Below are 25476 nucleotides of genomic sequence, written 5' to 3' on the forward strand. Positions count from 1 at the left end.
ACCAGCAGTGCAGGAGAGTTGCCGTCTCTCCACATCCTCTCCGACACTTGTCTCTTGTCTTGCTACTTAGAGCCATTCTGACCAGAGTAAGGTGACGTCTCATGGTAGTTTTCATTTGCACTTGTCTGATCGCTCATGATGTTGAGCACCTCTCCATAGGCCTGTTGGCCATCCGGATATCTTCTTTGGAGAAGTCACTGCTCGGATCTTTTGCCCGTTTTTTTAATTGGGTTGTTGATTTGTTTTGTTGTTGAGGTGTATGAGTTCTTTCTGTATTTTGGGTATTAACCCCTTATCCGACATACGGTTTGCAAGTATCTTCTCCCAGGTGTTAGGTTGCGTTTTGGTTTTGTGGATGGTTTCCTTTGCCGTGCAGAAGATTTTTTTACTTTGATGTAGTCCCGTTTGTTCATTTTGTATTTTGTTTCCATTGCCCAGTCAGACGTGGTACTTGAACATAGGCTGCTAAGACTGATGTCAAAGGGTTTGCTTGTAGACGTTGCGTGGTTTCGGGTCTGACGTTCGAGTAAAACCCGAGGGAGGAGGCTGCAGTTGCCCGAGAGCGAGCTTGGCGGGGACCCTGCGTCCCTGTCAGCGCACCTTCCCGCTCCGCGAAGGTCCGAAGCGTGTGGGCGGGGCCCCAGGAGTTCTCCCAGGAGGGTGTCCCTGTCCCTGTCCGCAGTCCACCGCTGGAGGGGGCGGGGCAACGGCCTGGGAGCGTCTGGGCGGCGGCGCGCGCCCGCCAGGAGAGGAGCGCGCGCGCGCGGCTGCCGGGCCACCGTCGCGGGAGGCGTGGGAGGCGTCGGCGAGCCGCGCCTGCCTGGCCAGAGCCGAGCCCCGCGGAGTCCGGCCGCGCTCTGCGGCTCTCTCCCGGGCCGGGCTCGTCCGGGGACGCCGCTCCGTGTCCCCGCTGGGCACAGCAGCCCGGGCCCTCCACAGCCATGGCCGCTGGCCTGAGGTGGCCCTCCTTCAGCTCCCGCTCTTCCTGCTCGCCGGACACGGACGACCAGGGCGCCTGCGAAGATGATGCCATCTGGGAGAGGTACCTGGGGGCGTGGGCCTGGGGGCTGGTGGGAGGCGAGCGTGTTTCTGAGGAATAGGCTTGTGCGCCGAGAGGTGCCCGTCAGGTCGCGGGACAGCTGTGCGGCGCGCGGAGCGGGGGCGGGGGGGGGTCTCTTCGTGCGCGTCACTCGTTCATGGAACGGGCGGTGTGTGCCGGGCACGGGGCCAGCCTGGGGACGCGGTGCCCGGGCGTCGGGCGCTGAAGCGGCCCCCGGGGTCTTGGCTTCTTGGAGGGACAGACGCGAAGTCGATAAGGACACTGGTCTCGATGCGTTCTGAGGAGTGCAGGTCTCCCTCCTTTAGAGGCTACGTTCCTTTGGGGTTTTCCTGAAGCCTGTTGTGCCCCTGAAGCTCAGGCCGGTTCAGGGGAAGTGGCCTGTCGAGGGCCACGTAACGTTTGTGTGCAGAGCCAGTGCTTTCCAAAGCCCTTGACTGTGCGGAAGTCTAGCTGTTAGGGGTGCAGTGGGGGCTGTCCGGGGAGCATTGTGAGCACAGGTATGTGTCCCACACTTGAAAGTCTGGCAGAGAAAGCGTGAGGCTCGAGGGTGCTCCGTTCGTTCCCTCCTTCCACAGAAAGTCTGGAGAGCTGACCTTGGGACAAGTCCTTCCTTTCCTCTGGTCGGTGCGTTGTTCAGTGGTCTGGACACTTGGTGAGCAAGACTGACAGGGTGTTTGACGTGCTGGGCCTCACAGCCTAGTTGGAAAGGACAGATAGGCAGCGACTAGTTACCTAGGAGATGCGTAAAAACTATTTCGTGTTGGGTGCTGAGAAATACGGCATTTACTGATAGACTTTGTGGCTTAGGCAGTGATGTTGAAGCTGAGAGCAGATGCCTACAAGAAAAGGAGGACTTGTGCGGGAGAGCGTTGGGACGGGGCAAGGGAGGAGTATGGCCTGTCAGAGGAGCTGAAAGAGTGCCCTGGAGCCTGGGGCCGCGTAGGGACTGTAGGGTGGGGAAAACAAAACTTTTCGGTTAAGGCTGGCGCTTTCTATAGGTTTTTGGAGACTAAGCGTGGTGATTCGGAGCGTGGACTCTGGAGCCAGACTCTGTCAAATGGGTCCTGGCTCTGCCACCTACGGGCTGTGTGAACTTGGGCAAGTTAGCGTACCATTCTGTGTGTCAGTTTCCTGATCTGTCAAACGGGGATGATTATCATACACACTCCATAGGTGAGTGTAAAGGTGAGAGGATATTTCATAGCCGTAAAGTACTTAGAGCAGCGTCTGGCCTGTAGTAGGCGTTAGTAGTGGTTGATTCAAGAAATGGCTAAATGCATACATAAGTATTAAAGGCTCGGAGGCTGTCCCTGGTGAAACGTGTGAACTTGAATGGATTACACCCAACTTTGTTTCCTTTCCAGCTTGCAGTTGCTACTGACCGCATCTGTAGCACCGTGGAATTCGAAATAATCTCCCTCGACTTGGCTGCTCTTGGGAAAACAATCTAATGCTGTCAAAATTATCCCAGGGAAATAAACGCCTTTTCAGTAGCATAGTAGGGTTAGGCTTATTTAATATGTATTGTTTATATTGGTTTGTTTAGTATTTGTTGGTAACCTTTTTTTTTTTCTCTTTTCTGCAAAGCTGTTCGGTTAAAAAGAGCAGATTAGCTATGAAATGGTTCAGACACAGAGAAAAGTAGAGAGTCGTGTAAGCAGAGCACGCCTTTCCCTGACTCTCTGTCGAGAGCTTGTGTGATTCCAGCTGCTCTCTGCCTCAGACACGGTGCCCTCTGCGTGTGCAGTCCTGTAAACAGTGCAGGGTCTGGAACCGTGGAGAATCTAAGGCAGTCCAGTCATGCTTTGCTTAACAGTGGGGATCAGTTCTGAGGAGTGTGTCACAGTCAGGCAATCTCGAGACTGTGCAAACACCACGGAGTTCCTAAACCTAGATGGCAGAGCCTCCTACACACCTAGGCCACATGGGACTAATCTTCTGGGACCCCCGTTGTTGACTGAAACGTCCCGATGTAGGGCATGACTGAACTGCCCAACTCCAAGGGCACGGAAGTGTAGCCTGTGGGGCTTTTTCCAAGAACAGAGACGCTCAAGGCCTCCTCTGGGCCCACTGACTCCGAATCTACTGGGATAGTTCCCGGCTTTAAAGACCAGACGTAGTCCTCCTCTGCAGACCTCTCATCAAGGGTTTTCCACACTGGGTTTTCCCTCATCTGAGAAAACAGGCCAAGAGATTGTGAGGATCCATAATTAGTGTTTTAATGCACTTGGCAGGACTCAGTGTTTTTCACGTTCTGTGATACTGGGATCTGCATCTTCACTGTAATGTGTTAAACCTTTAAGTCTTGTCCAAAAGTCACGTCATTACATAGAGAATCCTTCTGTGAATTCCAGGCAGATTGCCATCATTCTGCTTCCGTCTCCTCACCTTTAAAATGGGGAGAGTAGCGGTAACCTAGCTTTGGGATGTGAGGATTAAATGAGATAGTTGGTGCAAAGCAGTTAGCACAGGATCTGGCACAAAGTGAGGCCTTTGATAAATTATTATTATTATAGTAGTTTTGATTTTCCTCCGGTCGGAATATAATTTAGTTGAAGTTAGTGACTGTGTCACAGCTGTGTCTCAGGCTGGTGTCTGCCGCCCTGAGCTAAGCCGTAAAAATCCCTAGAATAACTTTTCAAAAGCCTGTCAGCCTCTTGAGGCTCCTACACTTCTTTATTGTATTATATTTTATTTTATTGCAGTAACAGTGGCTTCTAACATCATATAGCTTTCAGATGTACGTTGTAATATATTTCGAGTTCTGTGTAGATTTCATCGTGTTCACCACCCAAAAACTAATTATAGTCCGTCACCTCCCATGTGAGCCTCATCACCCCTTTTGCTCTCTCCCCTCCCCCCCTCCCCCCATGGTAACCAGCAATCCCATCTCCGTGGCTCTGTGTGTGTTTGTGATTGTTTTTATCTTCTGCTCATGAGTGAGATCACACGGTGTTTGACTTTCTCCCTCTGATTTATTTCACTTCACATAATACCCTCAGGGTCCATCCAGGTTGTCACAAATGGCCGGGTCTCATCATTTCTTATGGCCGAGTAGTATTCCATTGTGTATACGTACCACATCTTCTTTATGCATTCCTCCCTTGATGGGCACCTAGGTTGCTTCCAAGTTTTGGCTGTTGTGAATAATGCTGCAGTGAACCTAGGGGTGCACGTGTCTTTCTGCATTTGTGTCTTCGAGTTCTTTGGATGAATAGCCAGCAGTGGGATAGCCGGATCATAACGGTAGATCTATTCTTCGTTTTCTGAGGATACTCCCTACTGCTTTCCATAGTGGCTGCACCAGTCTGCGCTCCCACCAGCAGTGCAGGAGAGTTGCCGTCTCTCCACATCCTCTCCGACACTTGTCTCTTGTCTTGCTACTTAGAGCCATTCTGACCAGAGTAAGGTGACGTCTCATGGTAGTTTTCATTTGCACTTGTCTGATCGCTCATGATGTTGAGCACCTCTCCATAGGCCTGTTGGCCATCCGGATATCTTCTTTGGAGAAGTCACTGCTCGGATCTTTTGCCCGTTTTTTTAATTGGGTTGTTGATTTGTTTTGTTGTTGAGGTGTATGAGTTCTTTCTGTATTTTGGGTATTAACCCCTTATCCGACATACGGTTTGCAAGTATCTTCTCCCAGGTGTTAGGTTGCGTTTTGGTTTTGTGGATGGTTTCCTTTGCCGTGCAGAAGATTTTTTTACTTTGATGTAGTCCCGTTTGTTCATTTTGTATTTTGTTTCCATTGCCCAGTCAGACGTGGTACTTGAACATAGGCTGCTAAGACTGATGTCAAAGGGTTTGCTTGTAGACGTTGCGTGGTTTCGGGTCTGACGTTCGAGTAAAACCCGAGGGAGGAGGCTGCAGTTGCCCGAGAGCGAGCTTGGCGGGGACCCTGCGTCCCTGTCAGCGCACCTTCCCGCTCCGCGAAGGTCCGAAGCGTGTGGGCGGGGCCCCAGGAGTTCTCCCAGGAGGGTGTCCCTGTCCCTGTCCGCAGTCCACCGCTGGAGGGGGCGGGGCAACGGCCTGGGAGCGTCTGGGCGGCGGCGCGCGCCCGCCAGGAGAGGAGCGCGCGCGCGCGGCTGCCGGGCCACCGTCGCGGGAGGCGTGGGAGGCGTCGGCGAGCCGCGCCTGCCTGGCCAGAGCCGAGCCCCGCGGAGTCCGGCCGCGCTCTGCGGCTCTCTCCCGGGCCGGGCTCGTCCGGGGACGCCGCTCCGTGTCCCCGCTGGGCACAGCAGCCCGGGCCCTCCACAGCCATGGCCGCTGGCCTGAGGTGGCCCTCCTTCAGCTCCCGCTCTTCCTGCTCGCCGGACACGGACGACCAGGGCGCCTGCGAAGATGATGCCATCTGGGAGAGGTACCTGGGGGCGTGGGCCTGGGGGCTGGTGGGAGGCGAGCGTGTTTCTGAGGAATAGGCTTGTGCGCCGAGAGGTGCCCGTCAGGTCGCGGGACAGCTGTGCGGCGCGCGGAGCGGGGGCGGGGGGGGGTCTCTTCGTGCGCGTCACTCGTTCATGGAACGGGCGGTGTGTGCCGGGCACGGGGCCAGCCTGGGGACGCGGTGCCCGGGCGTCGGGCGCTGAAGCGGCCCCCGGGGTCTTGGCTTCTTGGAGGGACAGACGCGAAGTCGATAAGGACACTGGTCTCGATGCGTTCTGAGGAGTGCAGGTCTCCCTCCTTTAGAGGCTACGTTCCTTTGGGGTTTTCCTGAAGCCTGTTGTGCCCCTGAAGCTCAGGCCGGTTCAGGGGAAGTGGCCTGTCGAGGGCCACGTAACGTTTGTGTGCAGAGCCAGTGCTTTCCAAAGCCCTTGACTGTGCGGAAGTCTAGCTGTTAGGGGTGCAGTGGGGGCTGTCCGGGGAGCATTGTGAGCACAGGTATGTGTCCCACACTTGAAAGTCTGGCAGAGAAAGCGTGAGGCTCGAGGGTGCTCCGTTCGTTCCCTCCTTCCACAGAAAGTCTGGAGAGCTGACCTTGGGACAAGTCCTTCCTTTCCTCTGGTCGGTGCGTTGTTCAGTGGTCTGGACACTTGGTGAGCAAGACTGACAGGGTGTTTGACGTGCTGGGCCTCACAGCCTAGTTGGAAAGGACAGATAGGCAGCGACTAGTTACCTAGGAGATGCGTAAAAACTATTTCGTGTTGGGTGCTGAGAAATACGGCATTTACTGATAGACTTTGTGGCTTAGGCAGTGATGTTGAAGCTGAGAGCAGATGCCTACAAGAAAAGGAGGACTTGTGCGGGAGAGCGTTGGGACGGGGCAAGGGAGGAGTATGGCCTGTCAGAGGAGCTGAAAGAGTGCCCTGGAGCCTGGGGCCGCGTAGGGACTGTAGGGTGGGGAAAACAAAACTTTTCGGTTAAGGCTGGCGCTTTCTATAGGTTTTTGGAGACTAAGCGTGGTGATTCGGAGCGTGGACTCTGGAGCCAGACTCTGTCAAATGGGTCCTGGCTCTGCCACCTACGGGCTGTGTGAACTTGGGCAAGTTAGCGTACCATTCTGTGTGTCAGTTTCCTGATCTGTCAAACGGGGATGATTATCATACACACTCCATAGGTGAGTGTAAAGGTGAGAGGATATTTCATAGCCGTAAAGTACTTAGAGCAGCGTCTGGCCTGTAGTAGGCGTTAGTAGTGGTTGATTCAAGAAATGGCTAAATGCATACATAAGTATTAAAGGCTCGGAGGCTGTCCCTGGTGAAACGTGTGAACTTGAATGGATTACACCCAACTTTGTTTCCTTTCCAGCTTGCAGTTGCTACTGACCGCATCTGTAGCACCGTGGAATTCGAAATAATCTCCCTCGACTTGGCTGCTCTTGGGAAAACAATCTAATGCTGTCAAAATTATCCCAGGGAAATAAACGCCTTTTCAGTAGCATAGTAGGGTTAGGCTTATTTAATATGTATTGTTTATATTGGTTTGTTTAGTATTTGTTGGTAACCTTTTTTTTTTTCTCTTTTCTGCAAAGCTGTTCGGTTAAAAAGAGCAGATTAGCTATGAAATGGTTCAGACACAGAGAAAAGTAGAGAGTCGTGTAAGCAGAGCACGCCTTTCCCTGACTCTCTGTCGAGAGCTTGTGTGATTCCAGCTGCTCTCTGCCTCAGACACGGTGCCCTCTGCGTGTGCAGTCCTGTAAACAGTGCAGGGTCTGGAACCGTGGAGAATCTAAGGCAGTCCAGTCATGCTTTGCTTAACAGTGGGGATCAGTTCTGAGGAGTGTGTCACAGTCAGGCAATCTCGAGACTGTGCAAACACCACGGAGTTCCTAAACCTAGATGGCAGAGCCTCCTACACACCTAGGCCACATGGGACTAATCTTCTGGGACCCCCGTTGTTGACTGAAACGTCCCGATGTAGGGCATGACTGAACTGCCCAACTCCAAGGGCACGGAAGTGTAGCCTGTGGGGCTTTTTCCAAGAACAGAGACGCTCAAGGCCTCCTCTGGGCCCACTGACTCCGAATCTACTGGGATAGTTCCCGGCTTTAAAGACCAGACGTAGTCCTCCTCTGCAGACCTCTCATCAAGGGTTTTCCACACTGGGTTTTCCCTCATCTGAGAAAACAGGCCAAGAGATTGTGAGGATCCATAATTAGTGTTTTAATGCACTTGGCAGGACTCAGTGTTTTTCACGTTCTGTGATACTGGGATCTGCATCTTCACTGTAATGTGTTAAACCTTTAAGTCTTGTCCAAAAGTCACGTCATTACATAGAGAATCCTTCTGTGAATTCCAGGCAGATTGCCATCATTCTGCTTCCGTCTCCTCACCTTTAAAATGGGGAGAGTAGCGGTAACCTAGCTTTGGGATGTGAGGATTAAATGAGATAGTTGGTGCAAAGCAGTTAGCACAGGATCTGGCACAAAGTGAGGCCTTTGATAAATTATTATTATTATAGTAGTTTTGATTTTCCTCCGGTCGGAATATAATTTAGTTGAAGTTAGTGACTGTGTCACAGCTGTGTCTCAGGCTGGTGTCTGCCGCCCTGAGCTAAGCCGTAAAAATCCCTAGAATAACTTTTCAAAAGCCTGTCAGCCTCTTGAGGCTCCTACACTTCTTTATTGTATTATATTTTATTTTATTGCAGTAACAGTGGCTTCTAACATCATATAGCTTTCAGATGTACGTTGTAATATATTTCGAGTTCTGTGTAGATTACATCGTGTTCACCACCCAAAAACTAATTATAGTCCGTCACCTCCCATGTGAGCCTCATCACCCCTTTTGCTCTCTCCCCTCCCCCCCTCCCCCCATGGTAACCAGCAATCCCATCTCCGTGGCTCTGTGTGTGTTTGTGATTGTTTTTATCTTCTGCTCATGAGTGAGATCACACGGTGTTTGACTTTCTCCCTCTGATTTATTTCACTTCACATAATACCCTCAGGGTCCATCCAGGTTGTCACAAATGGCCGGGTCTCATCATTTCTTATGGCCGAGTAGTATTCCATTGTGTATACGTACCACATCTTCTTTATGCATTCCTCCCTTGATGGGCACCTAGGTTGCTTCCAAGTTTTGGCTGTTGTGAATAATGCTGCAGTGAACCTAGGGGTGCACGTGTCTTTCTGCATTTGTGTCTTCGAGTTCTTTGGATGAATAGCCAGCAGTGGGATAGCCGGATCATAACGGTAGATCTATTCTTCGTTTTCTGAGGATACTCCCTACTGCTTTCCATAGTGGCTGCACCAGTCTGCGCTCCCACCAGCAGTGCAGGAGAGTTGCCGTCTCTCCACATCCTCTCCGACACTTGTCTCTTGTCTTGCTACTTAGAGCCATTCTGACCAGAGTAAGGTGACGTCTCATGGTAGTTTTCATTTGCACTTGTCTGATCGCTCATGATGTTGAGCACCTCTCCATAGGCCTGTTGGCCATCCGGATATCTTCTTTGGAGAAGTCACTGCTCGGATCTTTTGCCCGTTTTTTTAATTGGGTTGTTGATTTGTTTTGTTGTTGAGGTGTATGAGTTCTTTCTGTATTTTGGGTATTAACCCCTTATCCGACATACGGTTTGCAAGTATCTTCTCCCAGGTGTTAGGTTGCGTTTTGGTTTTGTGGATGGTTTCCTTTGCCGTGCAGAAGATTTTTTTACTTTGATGTAGTCCCGTTTGTTCATTTTGTATTTTGTTTCCATTGCCCAGTCAGACGTGGTACTTGAACATAGGCTGCTAAGACTGATGTCAAAGGGTTTGCTTGTAGACGTTGCGTGGTTTCGGGTCTGACGTTCGAGTAAAACCCGAGGGAGGAGGCTGCAGTTGCCCGAGAGCGAGCTTGGCGGGGACCCTGCGTCCCTGTCAGCGCACCTTCCCGCTCCGCGAAGGTCCGAAGCGTGTGGGCGGGGCCCCAGGAGTTCTCCCAGGAGGGTGTCCCTGTCCCTGTCCGCAGTCCACCGCTGGAGGGGGCGGGGCAACGGCCTGGGAGCGTCTGGGCGGCGGCGCGCGCCCGCCAGGAGAGGAGCGCGCGCGCGCGGCTGCCGGGCCACCGTCGCGGGAGGCGTGGGAGGCGTCGGCGAGCCGCGCCTGCCTGGCCAGAGCCGAGCCCCGCGGAGTCCGGCCGCGCTCTGCGGCTCTCTCCCGGGCCGGGCTCGTCCGGGGACGCCGCTCCGTGTCCCCGCTGGGCACAGCAGCCCGGGCCCTCCACAGCCATGGCCGCTGGCCTGAGGTGGCCCTCCTTCAGCTCCCGCTCTTCCTGCTCGCCGGACACGGACGACCAGGGCGCCTGCGAAGATGATGCCATCTGGGAGAGGTACCTGGGGGCGTGGGCCTGGGGGCTGGTGGGAGGCGAGCGTGTTTCTGAGGAATAGGCTTGTGCGCCGAGAGGTGCCCGTCAGGTCGCGGGACAGCTGTGCGGCGCGCGGAGCGGGGGCGGGGGGGGGTCTCTTCGTGCGCGTCACTCGTTCATGGAACGGGCGGTGTGTGCCGGGCACGGGGCCAGCCTGGGGACGCGGTGCCCGGGCGTCGGGCGCTGAAGCGGCCCCCGGGGTCTTGGCTTCTTGGAGGGACAGACGCGAAGTCGATAAGGACACTGGTCTCGATGCGTTCTGAGGAGTGCAGGTCTCCCTCCTTTAGAGGCTACGTTCCTTTGGGGTTTTCCTGAAGCCTGTTGTGCCCCTGAAGCTCAGGCCGGTTCAGGGGAAGTGGCCTGTCGAGGGCCACGTAACGTTTGTGTGCAGAGCCAGTGCTTTCCAAAGCCCTTGACTGTGCGGAAGTCTAGCTGTTAGGGGTGCAGTGGGGGCTGTCCGGGGAGCATTGTGAGCACAGGTATGTGTCCCACACTTGAAAGTCTGGCAGAGAAAGCGTGAGGCTCGAGGGTGCTCCGTTCGTTCCCTCCTTCCACAGAAAGTCTGGAGAGCTGACCTTGGGACAAGTCCTTCCTTTCCTCTGGTCGGTGCGTTGTTCAGTGGTCTGGACACTTGGTGAGCAAGACTGACAGGGTGTTTGACGTGCTGGGCCTCACAGCCTAGTTGGAAAGGACAGATAGGCAGCGACTAGTTACCTAGGAGATGCGTAAAAACTATTTCGTGTTGGGTGCTGAGAAATACGGCATTTACTGATAGACTTTGTGGCTTAGGCAGTGATGTTGAAGCTGAGAGCAGATGCCTACAAGAAAAGGAGGACTTGTGCGGGAGAGCGTTGGGACGGGGCAAGGGAGGAGTATGGCCTGTCAGAGGAGCTGAAAGAGTGCCCTGGAGCCTGGGGCCGCGTAGGGACTGTAGGGTGGGGAAAACAAAACTTTTCGGTTAAGGCTGGCGCTTTCTATAGGTTTTTGGAGACTAAGCGTGGTGATTCGGAGCGTGGACTCTGGAGCCAGACTCTGTCAAATGGGTCCTGGCTCTGCCACCTACGGGCTGTGTGAACTTGGGCAAGTTAGCGTACCATTCTGTGTGTCAGTTTCCTGATCTGTCAAACGGGGATGATTATCATACACACTCCATAGGTGAGTGTAAAGGTGAGAGGATATTTCATAGCCGTAAAGTACTTAGAGCAGCGTCTGGCCTGTAGTAGGCGTTAGTAGTGGTTGATTCAAGAAATGGCTAAATGCATACATAAGTATTAAAGGCTCGGAGGCTGTCCCTGGTGAAACGTGTGAACTTGAATGGATTACACCCAACTTTGTTTCCTTTCCAGCTTGCAGTTGCTACTGACCGCATCTGTAGCACCGTGGAATTCGAAATAATCTCCCTCGACTTGGCTGCTCTTGGGAAAACAATCTAATGCTGTCAAAATTATCCCAGGGAAATAAACGCCTTTTCAGTAGCATAGTAGGGTTAGGCTTATTTAATATGTATTGTTTATATTGGTTTGTTTAGTATTTGTTGGTAACCTTTTTTTTTTTCTCTTTTCTGCAAAGCTGTTCGGTTAAAAAGAGCAGATTAGCTATGAAATGGTTCAGACACAGAGAAAAGTAGAGAGTCGTGTAAGCAGAGCACGCCTTTCCCTGACTCTCTGTCGAGAGCTTGTGTGATTCCAGCTGCTCTCTGCCTCAGACACGGTGCCCTCTGCGTGTGCAGTCCTGTAAACAGTGCAGGGTCTGGAACCGTGGAGAATCTAAGGCAGTCCAGTCATGCTTTGCTTAACAGTGGGGATCAGTTCTGAGGAGTGTGTCACAGTCAGGCAATCTCGAGACTGTGCAAACACCACGGAGTTCCTAAACCTAGATGGCAGAGCCTCCTACACACCTAGGCCACATGGGACTAATCTTCTGGGACCCCCGTTGTTGACTGAAACGTCCCGATGTAGGGCATGACTGAACTGCCCAACTCCAAGGGCACGGAAGTGTAGCCTGTGGGGCTTTTTCCAAGAACAGAGACGCTCAAGGCCTCCTCTGGGCCCACTGACTCCGAATCTACTGGGATAGTTCCCGGCTTTAAAGACCAGACGTAGTCCTCCTCTGCAGACCTCTCATCAAGGGTTTTCCACACTGGGTTTTCCCTCATCTGAGAAAACAGGCCAAGAGATTGTGAGGATCCATAATTAGTGTTTTAATGCACTTGGCAGGACTCAGTGTTTTTCACGTTCTGTGATACTGGGATCTGCATCTTCACTGTAATGTGTTAAACCTTTAAGTCTTGTCCAAAAGTCACGTCATTACATAGAGAATCCTTCTGTGAATTCCAGGCAGATTGCCATCATTCTGCTTCCGTCTCCTCACCTTTAAAATGGGGAGAGTAGCGGTAACCTAGCTTTGGGATGTGAGGATTAAATGAGATAGTTGGTGCAAAGCAGTTAGCACAGGATCTGGCACAAAGTGAGGCCTTTGATAAATTATTATTATTATAGTAGTTTTGATTTTCCTCCGGTCGGAATATAATTTAGTTGAAGTTAGTGACTGTGTCACAGCTGTGTCTCAGGCTGGTGTCTGCCGCCCTGAGCTAAGCCGTAAAAATCCCTAGAATAACTTTTCAAAAGCCTGTCAGCCTCTTGAGGCTCCTACACTTCTTTATTGTATTATATTTTATTGTATTTTATTTTATTTTATTGCAGTAACAGTGGCTTCTAACATCATATAGCTTTCAGATATACGTTGTAATATATTTCGAGTTCTGTGTAGATTACATCGTGTTCACCACCCAAAAACTAATTATAGTCCGTCACCTCCCATGTGAGCCTCATCACCCCTTTTGCTCTCTCCCCTCCCCCCCTCCCCCCATGGTAACCAGCAATCCCATCTCCGTGGCTCTGTGTGTGTTTGTGATTGTTTTTATCTTCTGCTCATGAGTGAGATCACACGGTGTTTGACTTTCTCCCTCTGATTTATTTCACTTCACATAATACCCTCAGGGTCCATCCAGGTTGTCACAAATGGCCGGGTCTCATCATTTCTTATGGCCGAGTAGTATTCCATTGTGTATACGTACCACATCTTCTTTATGCATTCCTCCCTTGATGGGCACCTAGGTTGCTTCCAAGTTTTGGCTGTTGTGAATAATGCTGCAGTGAACCTAGGGGTGCACGTGTCTTTCTGCATTTGTGTCTTCGAGTTCTTTGGATGAATAGCCAGCAGTGGGATAGCCGGATCATAACGGTAGATCTATTCTTCGTTTTCTGAGGATACTCCCTACTGCTTTCCATAGTGGCTGCACCAGTCTGCGCTCCCACCAGCAGTGCAGGAGAGTTGCCGTCTCTCCACATCCTCTCCGACACTTGTCTCTTGTCTTGCTACTTAGAGCCATTCTGACCAGAGTAAGGTGACGTCTCATGGTAGTTTTCATTTGCACTTGTCTGATCGCTCATGATGTTGAGCACCTCTCCATAGGCCTGTTGGCCATCCGGATATCTTCTTTGGAGAAGTCACTGCTCGGATCTTTTGCCCGTTTTTTTAATTGGGTTGTTGATTTGTTTTGTTGTTGAGGTGTATGAGTTCTTTCTGTATTTTGGGTATTAACCCCTTATCCGACATACGGTTTGCAAGTATCTTCTCCCAGGTGTTAGGTTGCGTTTTGGTTTTGTGGATGGTTTCCTTTGCCGTGCAGAAGATTTTTTTACTTTGATGTAGTCCCGTTTGTTCATTTTGTATTTTGTTTCCATTGCCCAGTCAGACGTGGTACTTGAACATAGGCTGCTAAGACTGATGTCAAAGGGTTTGCTTGTAGACGTTGCGTGGTTTCGGGTCTGACGTTCGAGTAAAACCCGAGGGAGGAGGCTGCAGTTGCCCGAGAGCGAGCTTGGCGGGGACCCTGCGTCCCTGTCAGCGCACCTTCCCGCTCCGCGAAGGTCCGAAGCGTGTGGGCGGGGCCCCAGGAGTTCTCCCAGGAGGGTGTCCCTGTCCCTGTCCGCAGTCCACCGCTGGAGGGGGCGGGGCAACGGCCTGGGAGCGTCTGGGCGGCGGCGCGCGCCCGCCAGGAGAGGAGCGCGCGCGCGCGGCTGCCGGGCCACCGTCGCGGGAGGCGTGGGAGGCGTCGGCGAGCCGCGCCTGCCTGGCCAGAGCCGAGCCCCGCGGAGTCCGGCCGCGCTCTGCGGCTCTCTCCCGGGCCGGGCTCGTCCGTGGACGCCGCTCCGTGTCCCCGCTGGGCACAGCAGCCCGGGCCCTCCACAGCCATGGCCGCTGGCCTGAGGTGGCCCTCCTTCAGCTCCCGCTCTTCCTGCTCGCCGGACACGGACGACCAGGGCGCCTGCGAAGATGATGCCATCTGGGAGAGGTACCTGGGGGCGTGGGCCTGGGGGCTGGTGGGAGGCGAGCATGTTTCTGAGGAATAGGCTTGTGCGCCGAGAGGTGCCCGTCAGGTCGCGGGACAGCTGTGCGGCTCGCGGAGCGGGGGGGGGGGGTCTCTTCGTGCGCGTCACTCGTTCATGGAACGGGCGGTGTGTGCCGGGCACGGGGCCAGCCTGGGGACGCGGTGCCCGGGCGTCGGGCGCTGAAGCGGCCCCCGGGGTCTTGGCTTCTTGGAGGGACAGACGCGAAGTCGATAAGGACACTGGTCTCGATGCGTTCTGAGGAGTGCAGGTCTCCCTCCTTTAGAGGCTACGTTCCTTTGGGGTTTTCCTGAAGCCTGTTGTGCCCCTGAAGCTCAGGCCGGTTCAGGGGAAGTGGCCTGTCGAGGGCCACGTAACGTTTGTGTGCAGAGCCAGTGCTTTCCAAAGCCCTTGACTGTGCGGAAGTCTAGCTGTTAGGGGTGCAGTGGGGGCTGTCCGGGGAGCATTGTGAGCACAGGTATGTGTCCCACACTTGAAAGTCTGGCAGAGAAAGCGTGAGGCTCGAGGGTGCTCCGTTCGTTCCCTCCTTCCACAGAAAGTCTGGAGAGCTGACCTTGGGACAAGTCCTTCCTTTCCTCTGGTCGGTGCGTTGTTCAGTGGTCTGGACACTTGGTGAGCAAGACTGACAGGGTGTTTGACGTGCTGGGCCTCACAGCCTAGTTGGAAAGGACAGATAGGCAGCGACTAGTTACCTAGGAGATGCGTAAAAACTATTTCGTGTTGGGTGCTGAGAAATACGGCATTTACTGATAGACTTTGTGGCTTAGGCAGTGATGTTGAAGCTGAGAGCAGATGCCTACAAGAAAAGGAGGACTTGTGCGGGAGAGCGTTGGGACGGGGCAAGGGAGGAGTATGGCCTGTCAGAGGAGCTGAAAGAGTGCCCTGGAGCCTGGGGCCGCGTAGGGACTGTAGGGTGGGGAAAACAAAACTTTTCGGTTAAGGCTGGCGCTTTCTATAGGTTTTTGGAGACTAAGCGTGGTGATTCGGAGCGTGGACTCTGGAGCCAGACTCTGTCAAATGGGTCCTGGCTCTGCCACCTACGGGCTGTGTGAACTTGGGCAAGTTAGCGTACCATTCTGTGTGTCAGTTTCCTGATCTGTCAAACGGGGATGATTATCATACACACTCCATAGGTGAGTGTAAAGGTGAGAGGATATTTCATAGCCGTAAAGTACTTAGAGCAGCGTCTGGCCTGTAGTAGGCGTTAGTAGTGGTTGATTCAAGAAATGGCTAAATGCATACATAAGTATTAAAGGCTCGGAGGCTGTCCCTGGTGAAACGTGTGAACTTGAATGGATTACACCCAACTTTGTTTCCTTTCCAGCTTGCAGTTGCTACTGACCGCATCTGTAGCACCGTGGAATTCGAAATAATCTCCCTCGACTTGGCTGCTCTTGGGAAAACAATCTAATGCTGTCAAAATTATCCCAGGGAAATAAACGCCTTTTCAGTAGCATAGTAGGGTTAGGCTTATTTAATATGTATTGTTTATATTGGTTTGTTTAGTATTTGTTGGTAACCTTTTTTTTTTTCTCTTTTCTGCAAAGCTGTTCGGTTAAAAAGAGCAGATTAGCTATGAAATGGTTCAGACACAGAGAAAAGTAGAGAGTCGTGTAAGCAGAGCACGCCTTTCCCTGACTCTCTGTCGAGAGCTTGTGTGATTCCAGCTGCTCTCTGCCTCAGACACGGTGCCCTCTGCGTGTGCAGTCCTGTAAACAGTGCAGGGTCTGGAACCGTGGAGAATCTAAGGCAGTCCAGTCATGCTTTGCTTAACAGTGGGGATCAGTTCTGAGGAGTGTGTCACAGTCAGGCAATCTCGAGACTGTGCAAACACCACGGAGTTCCTAAACCTAGATGGCAGAGCCTCCTACACACCTAGGCCACATGGGACTAATCTTCTGGGACCCCCGTTGTTGACTGAAACGTCCCGATGTAGGGCATGACTGAACTGCCCAACTCCAAGGGCACGGAAGTGTAGCCTGTGGGGCTTTTTCCAAGAACAGAGACGCTCAAGGCCTCCTCTGGGCCCACTGACTCCGAATCTACTGGGATAGTTCCCGGCTTTAAAGACCAGACGTAGTCCTCCTCTGCAGACCTCTCATCAAGGGTTTTCCACACTGGGTTTTCCCTCATCTGAGAAAACAGGCCAAGAGATTGTGAGGATCCATAATTAGTGTTTTAATGCACTTGGCAGGACTCAGTGTTTTTCACGTTCTGTGATACTGGGATCTGCATCTTCACTGTAATGTGTTAAACCTTTAAGTCTTGTCCAAAAGTCACGTCATTACATAGAGAATCCTTCTGTGAATTCCAGGCAGATTGCCATCATTCTGCTTCCGTCTCCTCACCTTTAAAATGGGGAGAGTAGCGGTAACCTAGCTTTGGGATGTGAGGATTAAATGAGATAGTTGGTGCAAAGCAGTTAGCACAGGATCTGGCACAAAGTGAGGCCTTTGATAAATTATTATTATTATAGTAGTTTTGATTTTCCTCCGGTCGGAATATAATTTAGTTGAAGTTAGTGACTGTGTCACAGCTGTGTCTCAGGCTGGTGTCTGCCGCCCTGAGCTAAGCCGTAAAAATCCCTAGAATAACTTTTCAAAAGCCTGTCAGCCTCTTGAGGCTCCTACACTTCTTTATTGTATTATATTTTATTGTATTTTATTTTATTTTATTGCAGTAACAGTGGCTTCTAACATCATATAGCTTTCAGATGTACGTTGTAATATATTTCGAGTTCTGTGTAGATTACATCGTGTTCACCACCCAAAAACTAATTATAGTCCGTCACCTCCCATGTGAGCCTCATCACCCCTTTTGCTCTCTCCCCTCCCCCCCTCCCCCCATGGTAACCAGCAATCCCATCTCCGTGGCTCTGTGTGTGTTTGTGATTGTTTTTATCTTCTGCTCATGAGTGAGATCACACGGTGTTTGACTTTCTCCCTCTGATTTATTTCACTTCACATAATACCCTCAGGGTCCATCCAGGTTGTCACAAATGGCCGGGTCTCATCATTTCTTATGGCCGAGTAGTATTCCATTGTGTATACGTACCACATCTTCTTTATGCATTCCTCCCTTGATGGGCACCTAGGTTGCTTCCAAGTTTTGGCTGTTGTGAATAATGCTGCAGTGAACCTAGGGGTGCACGTGTCTTTCTGCATTTGTGTCTTCGAGTTCTTTGGATGAATAGCCAGCAGTGGGATAGCCGGATCATAACGGTAGATCTATTCTTCGTTTTCTGAGGATACTCCCTACTGCTTTCCATAGTGGCTGCACCAGTCTGCGCTCCCACCAGCAGTGCAGGAGAGTTGCCGTCTCTCCACATCCTCTCCGACACTTGTCTCTTGTCTTGCTACTTAGAGCCATTCTGACCAGAGTAAGGTGACGTCTCATGGTAGTTTTCATTTGCACTTGTCTGATCGCTCATGATGTTGAGCACCTCTCCATAGGCCTGTTGGCCATCCGGATATCTTCTTTGGAGAAGTCACTGCTCGGATCTTTTGCCCGTTTTTTAAATTGGGTTGTTGATTTGTTTTGTTGTTGAGGTGTATGAGTTCTTTCTGTATTTTGGGTATTAACCCCTTATCCGACATACGGTTTGCAAGTATCTTCTCCCAGGTGTTAGGTTGCGTTTTGGTTTTGTGGATGGTTTCCTTTGCCGTGCAGAAGATTTTTTTACTTTGATGTAGTCCCGTTTGTTCATTTTGTATTTTGTTTCCATTGCCCAGTCAGACGTGGTACTTGAACATAGGCTGCTAAGACTGATGTCAAAGGGTTTGCTTGTAGACGTTGCGTGGTTTCGGGTCTGACGTTCGAGTAAAACCCGAGGGAGGAGGCTGCAGTTGCCCGAGAGCGAGCTTGGCGGGGACCCTGCGTCCCTGTCAGCGCACCTTCCCGCTCCGCGAAGGTCCGAAGCGTGTGGGCGGGGCCCCAGGAGTTCTCCCAGGAGGGTGTCCCTGTCCCTGTCCGCAGTCCACCGCTGGAGGGGGCGGGGCAACGGCCTGGGAGCGTCTGGGCGGCGGCGCGCGCCCGCCAGGAGAGGAGCGCGCGGGGATGCCGGGCCACCGTCGCGGGAGGCGTGGGAGGCGTCGGCGAGCCGCGCCTGCCTGGCCAGAGCCGAGCCCCGCGGAGTCCGGCCGCGCTCTGCGGCTCTCTCCCGGGCCGGGCTCGTCCGTGGACGCCGCTCCGTGTCCCCGCTGGGCACAGCAGCCCGGGCCCTCCACAGCCATGGCCGCTGGCCTGAGGTGGCCCTCCTTCAGCTCCCGCTCTTCCTGCTCGCCGGACACGGACGACCAGGGCGCCTGCGAAGATGATGCCATCTGGGAGAGGTACCTGGGGGCGTGGGCCTGGGGGCTGGTGGGAGGCGAGCGTGTTTCTGAGGAATAGGCTTGTGCGCCGAGAGGTGCCCGTCAGGTCGCGGGACAGCTGTGCGGCGCGCGGAGCGGGGGGGGGGGCGGGGGGGGGGGTCTCTTCGTGCGCGTCACTCGTTCATGGAACGGGCGGTGTGTGCCGGGCACGGGGCCAGCCTGGGGACGCGGTGCCCGGGCGTCGGGCGCTGATGCGGCCCCCGGGGTCTTGGCTTCTTGGAGGGACAGACGCGAAGTCGATAAGGACACTGGTCTCGATGCGTTCTGAGGAGTGCAGGTCTCCCTCCTTTAGAGGCTACGTTCCGTTGGGGTTTTCATGAAGCCTGTTGTGCCCCTGAAGCTCAGGCCGGTTCAGGGGAAGTGGCCTGTCGAGGGCCACGTAACGTTTGTGTGCAGAGCCAGTGCTTTCCAAAGCCCTTGACTGTGCGGAAGTCTAGCTGTTAGGGGTGCGGTGGGGGCTGTCCGGGGAGCGTTGGGAGCACAGGTATGTGTCCCACACTTGAAAGTCTGGCAGAGAAAGCGTGAGGCTCGAGGGTGCTCCGTTCGTTCCCTCCTTCCACAGAAAGTCTGGAGAGCTGACCTTGGGACAAGTCCTTCCTTTCCTCTGGTCGGTGCGTGTTCAGTGGTCTGGACACTTGGTGAGCAAGACTGACAGGGTGTTTGACGTACTGGGCCTCACAGCCTAGTTGGAAAGGACAGATAGGCAGCGACTAGTTACCTAGGAGATACGTAAAAACTATTTCGTGTTGGGTGCTGAGAAATATGGCATTTACTGATAGACTTTGTGGCTTAGGCAGTGATGTTGAAGCTGAGAGCAGATGCCTACAAGAAAAGGAGGACTTGTGTGGGAGAGCGTTGGGATGGGGCAAGGGAGGAGTATGGCCTGTCAGAGGAGCTGAAAGAGTGCCCTGGAGCCTGGGGCCGCGTAGGGACTGTAGGGTGGGGAAAACAAAACTTTTCGGTTAAGGCTGGCGCTTTCTATAGGTTTTTGGAGACTAAGCGTGGTGATTCGGAGCGTGGACTCTGGAGCCAGACTCTGTCAAATGGGTCCTAGCTCTGCCACCTACGGGCTGTGTGAACTTGGGCAAGTTAGCGTACCATTCTGTGTGTCGGTTTCCTGATCTGTCAAACGGGGATGATTATCATACACACTCCATAGGTGAGTGTAAAGGTGAGAGGATATTTCATAGCCGTAAAGTACTTAGAGCAGCGTCTGGCCTGTAGCAGGCGTTAGTAGTGGTTGATTAAATAAATGGATAAATGCATACATAAGTCTTAAAGGCTCGGAGGCTGTCCCTGGTGAAACGTGTGAACTTGAATGGATTACACCCAACTTTGTTTCCTTTCCAGCTTGCAGTTGCTACTGACCGCATCTGTAGCACCGTGGAATTTGAAATAATCTCCCTCGACTTGGCTGCTCTTGGGAAAACAATCTAATGCTGTCAAAATTATCCCTGGGAAATAAAAGCCTTTTCAGTAGCCTAGATCACTTGATTCTTACACCCAATGTCCTGGACATTATTGTCTCCAGTTTATATGAGGACACTGAGACTTAGATGGATGAAAGGCCTTAGCCAAGGTCACCCACGTAGTAAAGTGTAGAATCAGTATTAGAACCTGACTTTATATCCCCATCTCTGTGCATAGTGCCATAGGTGCTAAACAGGTTATTTCAATTAACGTGATCAGGCACAAACTACCCTGAACTCTGGTATAAGTTCTTGGTCCCTTAGAAAAGGAATCTGCTGCTGTCCTTAAGGAGCCTGTAAGATCTATGGGGTTATAGAATACATTGTTTGTAATAGAAAATTATGAAAGGGTGAGTCTGCAGGGCTAAAATGTTGAAGAATGTGTGTGCATTAAGAGTCTTTTACTTGCATGTGGTAGAAACTCAACTCAAAATGGCTTCAGGAGACAAGAATACATGTATTGGAACACTTAACTGATTCAGATATGGCTGGATCAATGAGTTCAAATAATGCCATTGGGCATATGTCTCCTTTTGTTTTATTCTTGATTCTTAACCAGTCTCTCCTCAGTAAGGGAAAAGATGGGCACAGGCATCTCCAGGGTCTACACCCTACCAGCTTGTCCTCCCCAGAATAAAAATTGTGTCTATTTCCCAACATAGGTTTAATAAACATCCTGAGGTCTGGTAGTTGGCCCAGGTTGGGTGGTATCTCATTCTTGGAGCCTGGGGTTGGAGTTGAGCTTCAGGTAAATCACCTGGACTGATAATTTGGATGTGCTGGCTCCCTCAAAAGAAGATTGGAGGTTACTTCCAGAAGGAGTGATTAATGACATAGGCAGGCAATAAAAGAGAAAACATACTTTCACTACAGATAGAATATTTGGAGTTTCAGATTAACCCGTTTGTCCCGGTGTGATCCCTGTTGGCTTCCTGGAGGAGGTAGATCTTCCCTTTGGCCTTGATAAACATGGAGGGTATTGTGGTGAGGAGAGAAACAGGAAAGGTATTTCAGGCAGGGAGCCCCTTCTTCGCAAAGACTTAGATGTGGGAAGATGTGTGCAGGGGCACTGAGGAGAGGGTTTGCCCTCACAGAAAGGTTAGGGCTAGTGTCTCTTGATTAGGTCCCTGCTGTGTGCCCACAAGTGATCGAGCTCCTCGAAGGGCTATGGATAGTCGAGAGTCATCGCACAGTCTCTGGAGGCGGATGCTTGAGTTTCATCGTCATTTTCAAGCTGTGTGATGTTGGGCAAAATCTTCACGTTCCAGGGCTCAGTCTCCTGTTCTGAAAAATGGGAATAATAGTACCACCTTGCTGTAAGAATTAAAGCCAGTGGGGGCCAGCCCGGTGGCACGGCGGTTAAGTGCGCACCTTCTGCTTCTCGGTGGCCGGGGCTTTGCCAGTTCGGATGCCGGGTGCAGACATCGCACAGCTTGGCAAGCCATGCTGTGGTAGGCGTCCCCTGTATAAAGTAGAGGAAGCTGGGCAAAGATATTAGCTCAGGGCCAGGCTTCCTCAGCAAAAAAGAGGAGGATTGGAAGCAGTTAGCTCAGGGCTAATCTTCCTCAAAAAAAAACAAAAAAAAAAGAAAGAAAAAAGAATTAAAGCCAGTGATGCCCAGAGAGTGCTTAGCATTGTGTCTGTCACATTAATATTCGATAAACGTATTATTTTTATTTCCCTCAGTGACATGAGGTTAGTTTGACTCCCCCCTTTCAGATGAAGGTAAGTAACACGTGTAATGTGCTCTGAATCCGGAGACATGGCCCTCCTTTTATCAGAAAGCTCTTTGTTGGGGGGAAAGACAATTAGATAGCTAAGGCAGGGCTGAATCGTGTGGAGTCTTACCTCGCCCTAACAGAGCTGTGCTCCCACCATCCCAAATCCATGTCAGTGTGGGGTTTTGAGTCAGAAACACCTGCCTTTAGGTCCCACTTCTACCCTGTACTGGTTTTGTGACTCATGAGCTACTCTCACGGTGCACATTTTAGGATACGTGACATCTTTCAATATCACACAGTTAAGAAGATTCAAAGCCCAGATTTGAATGTTGGTCTTCTGATTCCAGACAGGGGAAATCACAATCTAGGAAGTTCAACTCTAGGAATCTCTAGAAATTCAAGGGCTAAAATGACACGGTAGCATCCTCCTCCATCCGTAAAAGCCCTTAGGAATTCAGGTAGCTCTTGGGGAAACCAAGGCCCCTCCTTGTCTCTCCACACCCCTTGGCCTCGTTCAGTCTCTGGGCCAACAGCTGAGCGCCCACCACATGTGGACACTGTAGGAGGTAGGAGGCCGCCTGTTGTTCAACACATGACCCAGGACCCTCTGGCCTTCCTGGGGTCAAACGCAGCTTTTCCTGCCCATGGCATCCATCTTAGGGTCGCTCTTGATTGCAGGATGGGGTGTCAGAAGTCTACTCAGTCATTCACACACATTAACCCACTCATCTGGATTATATAGCTCTGCCGTTTTGAAAGCTCTCTCATATATGTATTTTCATACCATTCTCCTGGGAACAGCAATACCTACCATCTATTGGATATTTACTGTGTGAGTCTGGCTCTCTGCTCAAGTCCTGATGCATGTAGACCCACCAGGTTGTTTAAGTGTCACCTTCTCAGTATGACGTTCTTGACCACTCTATTTAAAATTGCCTGCATCCTCCACCGCCCATTAGCATCCCCAGTCTCCTTCTTTCAGTTAATTTTTCTCAGTAACAGTTACCTCTCCCTAACGTAGCATCCAACGTAATTATTCATTTCCTAGTGTCTGTCTTCTCCCACTGGGATGTAAGTTCCACACAAGCAGTTGTTTCTGTTTTGATTACTTCCGTGTGCCCAGAACCAAGCCTGGAAACTGGCATTATGGATGAATGAATAAATGAGCTTAATATTCACAATATCTCTGGGAGGTCAGTTGTATTATTACCCCACTTTACAGACGATGAGGCTGAAGGTTAGGGGGAGTGCTTTGTTTTCATTTTCGTTTTTAGTTAATTTGCCCCCAATGTCACAAAACAGGAGAGACCAGAAGCGAGACCCGTGGCCAGGGTCTCTGGTTCCCAGTCCTCTGCTGTCTGAGCAGCCACGCAGAGGGAAACAAGTCAGTTCAGTGGCAGTCCTGTTTCAGTCAGCACTGCTGTTTATGCTTGCAGCGTCCATAAAAATGTTATTTTAGTCCTGACACTGATGCTTATGAATAAAATTTAGTCCTCATTCAAAAGCACATTAGCTGAAGCCATTTGGCGTCCTGTTACAGCGTTAATTTTTATGGAGAAGAATACACTGGCGAGGAGTACCTCTTCCACCTTCAAACAGAACAAGCGCCTCGAAGGCCAGGCCTGGTGACGCTCCCTCTGATCATAAGGCATTCCAGCATGTTGCTGCCGCTTTACTTATGGGACCAGGGATATAATTTTCAGATGGTGGTTTGTTTTGCTGCCGTGTTACATCTCGGGCTTGGCAATTACATTTCATTAACAGGGAAACATAAGTGATAAATCATTGATCAGAAACAGGTTGTTAATCGGTCTAGTTAAAGCGGCTGCCGGCTGGTAGGGCGCGGACTATAAATTGATGGATGCCTGGGCTCAGAACTTGCCCAGGTAGCCCATTAAAGCAATACTGCTAATAATTTTCACTACTATTTATTGAGTTAGATTCCTATGTGCCTGTAAGTGCTTTATCCTCACAGCAACCCTAAAAGGACTATTCCCATATTACAGATGAGGAAATTGAATTCCAAAATGCTTAAATGATTGGCGGCACTTCACACACCTTGCACGTGGCAGGGTTTGGACTCTGAAGCTGGTGCTCTTAGTACATTCCTCCTTCCTGAACTTCACCATTGGAGGGGGAAAGGGGACCACATTTGAGGCCACCGGCCAAATGTCTGACTTGCACACTGCTCCCCGTGGCGGCGCCTTTCTGGGGAACAGACCTAAGGCAACCGCGAGGAGATTTTGGGAGAAACGTAGAATTTGCAAGACTGAATTTTAATCTGTGCCTCCAAGCAGCTGAAGTTGACCAGCACGGCCAGGCTGCAGGGTAATTCATCTGACTTCATCGCCACGCCTGTCGTCCGCGAGCAGAGTGGTGGCAGCTGGGCCCGTTCACATCCTATCAACCTTGTCTGTTGGAATGACACCTGGCTGTGCTGAAGCCTTGATTCCTGTAATTAGGAATGTAAACAACTCCAGCTTCCTCCCATCAGCGCTGGCTCTGTGCCTGCTTCCAGGTCTCCCAGCCCCAGGCTGTGCCTCCTGAAACAGGTGCCCTCCCCAAGCTGAGGCCCCATGGAACTGTGGGTGCCTTTTATTTTGGGTCTACCAGTGACCTATTGGTCCCCTTAGCCTTTCTAAGGCATGACCTCAGTTAAACTCATAGTGACCTCACCTGGGTTATTTATTCCCATTTTATGGATAAGAACATGACTTTGGGAGAGATTGAATGCATGAGCTAAGGTGACACAGCTACTTTATCTCTGGGACAGGTTTTTTGTTTAGTCATCAAAAGTCCAGAGTATACATTAGTGTTCACTCTTGGTGTCGTACATTCTGTGTACAACATAAATTTGTTTGGACACATTTCTCAAGACATATACCCACCATCGTAGTATCATACAGAATATTTTCACTGCTCTAAAAAATCTCTGTGCTCTGCCTGTTTCTCTCCCGGCCCCCCAACCCTGTGAAACACGCATCTTATTACTGTTTCCGTAGTGTTCCCTTTTCCAGAATGTCATATAGTTGGAATTATACAGTATGTAGCCTTTTCAGATTGGCTCCTTTCACTTAGTAATATGCATTTAAGCTTCCTCCGTGTCTTTTCATGACTTAATAGCTCATTTCTTTTCAGCACAGAATAATATTCCATTGTCTGGATGTCCCACAGCTTATTTATCCATTCACCTGTGGAACGACATCTTGATTGCTTGCAGGTTTCGGCAGTTATGAATAAAGCCGCTGTAAACATCCACGTGCAGGTTTTTGTGTGGACATAAGTTTTCAGCTCCTTTGCGTAAATACCAAGGAGCACAACTGCTGGGTCCTTGGTAAGAGTATGCTTAGTTTTGTGAGCAGCCGCCAAACTGTCTTCCACAGTGGCTGGACCATTTTGCATTCCCACCAGCAATGAACAAGAGTTCCTGCTGCTCCTCATCCTCACTCGCATTTGGTGGTGTCAGTGGTCTGGATTTTGGCCAGTCTAAAAAACTTTTGAACCCAGATGTTTTGGCTCTAAATCCAGTGAACCTTCTAGTGGGATAATAATGCGTATCTAATAGGACCAGTGTGAAGGTGAAATGACATCACACATGTATTCGGAAAAGGAGAATATCTAAGCTTTGGCACGTGCCTGGCGCTGTGCTAAGTGACAGGTGGACTTCATC

This window comes from Equus caballus, unplaced genomic scaffold (genome assembly GCF_041296265.1).
Source record: "Equus caballus isolate H_3958 breed thoroughbred unplaced genomic scaffold, TB-T2T haplotype1-0000016, whole genome shotgun sequence".
NCBI lineage: Eukaryota > Metazoa > Chordata > Mammalia > Perissodactyla > Equidae > Equus > Equus caballus.